This window comes from Sturnira hondurensis, unplaced genomic scaffold, assembly GCF_014824575.4.
Source record: "Sturnira hondurensis isolate 20B ecotype Veracruz unplaced genomic scaffold, ASM1482457v3 Scaffold0015509, whole genome shotgun sequence".
NCBI lineage: Eukaryota > Metazoa > Chordata > Mammalia > Chiroptera > Phyllostomidae > Sturnira > Sturnira hondurensis.
In genome coordinates, this window is record NW_028088140.1 from 2,879,523 (window position 1) to 2,883,265 (window position 3,743).

Genomic DNA, 3,743 nt, shown 5'->3' on the forward strand with positions numbered 1-3,743 from the left:
AAATTTTCTTAGCTCCTCACCTGAGCATATGTTTATTGATTCTTGAGAGAAAGGAAGCAAAGGGGGATGAAAGGGGGAAGAGAGGGAGAGGAAGAGAATGAGAAATATTGATGAGAGAGAGGAAAACATTTATTGGTTGCCTCCTGTAGGTGCCTCAACCAGGTGTTGAACCCATGACCTAGGTATGAATCCTGACTGGAGAGCAAACCCAGAACCTTTTGGTGTACAGGACAATGCTCCAACCAACTGAGCCAAGTGGCCAGGGTCCTAGTTGCTGTTTCAAAAATGTTAGACCTATCTGTGCATGTAAATGAAAGCAAAAAATGAGAAAATCCAGGAAATTCATTTTCATGCTTCCTCTATCTTCAACTTCTCTCCATTCAGGAGTAACACAAAATGTTATAATCTTACCACCCAAATCGTGAGCCTCAGGGTGGCAGAGTAGCTGTCCTGCCTGCTCACTGGAGCGGGCGGAGCTCAGGTCCACCCCAGACTTACTGAGTCAGAACCTGCATTTGAACAAGACCTCCAGGTGATTCTCGTTCCTGTTAGAGTTTGAGAAGCATTACTCTGCAAATCTTTTGTCTCTAACCAATTAAATTTTTCTTAAATTATCCAAATGACTGCTTTCTCCCTTTAGTTGTAAGAGTAAGTATGAATATAAAGTATTCTGAGGCATAAAACTCAATATAAAAATGTGAGTTGTTGAACCTAATTGCTGTTTTAGTTTCTGAGTAATTAATGTATAGGGTTGAGTTAGGAAGCTTCTCTTAGAGAAGCTTGGAAAAGTTCAACTTTTCCAATTATAAAGTATGATTATCAAGCCTAGTTTTATTTTTGAATACCTTTACCTTTTTATTTTTTCATCAGAATAGTTTCCTAGAAGGTTAAATGGAGAATTGGGGAAGCCAGCAGAGAAAAAAAATCCCATCCAATAACATGATTTGATCACTGCGTATATTGAACTATTTTCTCATTTCTTTGCATTCATGAAATTTTGAAACAAAGCTTTTCCCCACTTACTTGAGTTCTAGCAGGTGGCATAAAAGGATTTGCAATTCTGCTTCATTTATGATTCTCATATTATCGACTTTACTCTGCAGAGATGAAATAGGGCCTCAAATACAGGGGATGTTAAGGTTAAAGCCCTTCTTATGTCATTTAGAGATTGTTTTCGATTAAGGATTAATTGACCTTGAGCTACCGTGGTTGCTTTATTATCTGACCGTGGTGCCTCCAGTAAGAGGTAGTCCAATCCTTTCAGCACATTGCCTATGTCATTCTAAAGCTTCTTGCCTCCGAAGATCTTTCAGCGGGGTTAGGAAAAGGTAAAGAGTTTAAATAAGCAAGCTATATTTATCAGTAATAAGCTGAAGTCCCTGAAAATGTTCTACCCAGCAAATTAATCTATAAAATAAGGGTTCTAATTGCTAATGGAACTGATTTTACATTTAACATTTGACTTATTAGTATTATTATGAGTGGTAATATGCTCCTGCTAATAAGCATACAGACTTCTATTATAATCTTATTGCAGTCTGTATAAATAGGTCAGAAAATATGGTATTTCTACATTAGAACAATTTAGCCAGACAAAAACTCCCCAGGGTATATTCTGAAGTGGGAAAACCACAGGAAAGCATCAACACCTAGGGCAGCTTGAACAAGATCACATAGATGAGGTTATATATGACTTGAAAATAAAATTTAAAGAGTTTGGTAAAACTGAAGGTCTTATTCCGGTGGTTCAAGTTGAGACCATTTCAATTCCAAGCACTGCAAGTACGTGAGGAGCAATAGATAATGAAATGGATTTGGTCGTGGAGAATCAAGATTTCTGGCAGCTGCAGTTACATTTACAGGTAGGACGACGTCTCCGTTATACATTCACAGTCAACCTTAAAGTTGGCCTTGCTAAGTAATGAAGCTTTTACTTGTCTTTGTAGGCGTGCTCCCCACACCTCATTTCCACTCTGTTACCTGATGCAACGCCTCACACATGGGAGGTGATTATTACGTATTTGTCAATGGGAATACATTTTAAAGAATGTTTTAGAAAATTATGATCAGAACGTAACATGACCTTAGAAAGGGGCATAATAATAGATGTTACTGAGTCCTGTGACACTCTTAAATAAAACAGTACCAGAGCTTCGGTTGTGCCACTCAAGGGTATTTTCACAGCTCACAGAGTCTCTTTCTCTTCTTTCTCTCAAACACAATTGAGAAATGCTTGCAGCTCTGGCAAAGTGACACAGTCAGATGCAGATCAAAGAAATATGTAGATATTGTATTTTCTTAGCCATTGGTATAGAATGGGGTATCATAATGGAGAACAGTTTGTTCTTAGAGTAATAGGAAAATATATATGTGCATAGTTTTTTTGCTCACAATTCAAGCCAATGTTTTAAATATTTTCCGTATCACCAAATAATTTCTGTATTAACAGTGTATGATAATGGACTTAGACAACAGGGTTGAAATTATTATAATAAGGTTACACAAACTCATTGGAGCTATGAAAGCAAGGAGATAAAAATAGACCGTTCTTAATATATGCCTTACCCTCAGGAAGGCACGTGCCTCTCCAGCAGCAGTAACGGAACTGCCTGGGTCCATTTCTACTGTCTTGCCCAGCAGCAGCCCCTGGCAGTGTGTGCACTGGGAACTGTGACAGACAGCATCCAGTTTATGGGCAGTCCTTGGGGAGTACAAGAACAGGTATAAGGCCTTTTTCTATAGGTGTGGAATGACGGGTGAGGTTGTTATAAATGAGGAGAATCTTAAATACTGATGTTATCTTTATTAAAATACAGAAAATGTCAGAGGTAATTACTAGGATAATAATTCTGTGAGGCAATACCTAGTTGCCATTCATTGCAGAATCTTAGAAACTAAGTAACTGTCCTGTCTTATAAACATCTATCATTGTCTACAAAATATTGGGTAAGTGTAACAACTAGCCCAAGTAACATATGACTATGCCATGAAAGAAGCAACAAAGAATAAAGTCTTCCATAAACACTGGGGAAAATGGGAAGCAGCATGTTAAAAGAGAAAAAAATGAAAGGAAAGGAATAAGACATAAATGGCAATAGGGAGGAAGAATTATATTTAAAGTTGATATTTGCCCACCTTAAAACTCAGTTGATTTATTGCTTAGGAGGTATTTATTTGTTCATTTTACAATGTGAAAATCTCAGCCATTTATTCAGAGTCTGTGAGTGAAGACAAGATGAAACAGAAGCTGTTCTATACCTTTCAGACTGGGGTGAAGGTGGAAATGAAGAGTTTTTCCAGGGTCAGCACTGGTTGAGTATAATCATTGCACTATTAGAACTCTAGGTAGAAAGGAATTTTATAAAAAAATGAGAAAAGATGGTTTCTGCTCTGACAATCCAATTGAGAATTAAAAGCACAGGTACATGTTTTAACTATAGAACAACTACAAGCCAGTGCAAATAGACAGAGCTGGAATTATCTTTAGGTTAGACCACTAAGAAGTGAACCTCTGATAAGACTATCACCAATATTTGAAATGGCATTTGTGGCCAAGATGGTTTACTGTCCTCCCAAGATTCACACTTCCCTCTTTTCCCAGACACTGTCATTAGGATGTGCCCAGTCGGGAGCTGCATGGGGTGCGAGCCTACTGTTCAGTTCTTGCAGTTGAAATGTGAGCAGAAGTGATGACTTTCTCCTCTCCACTTTCCCCTTCACCATTTCTTAGCTGGAAGTCAAAG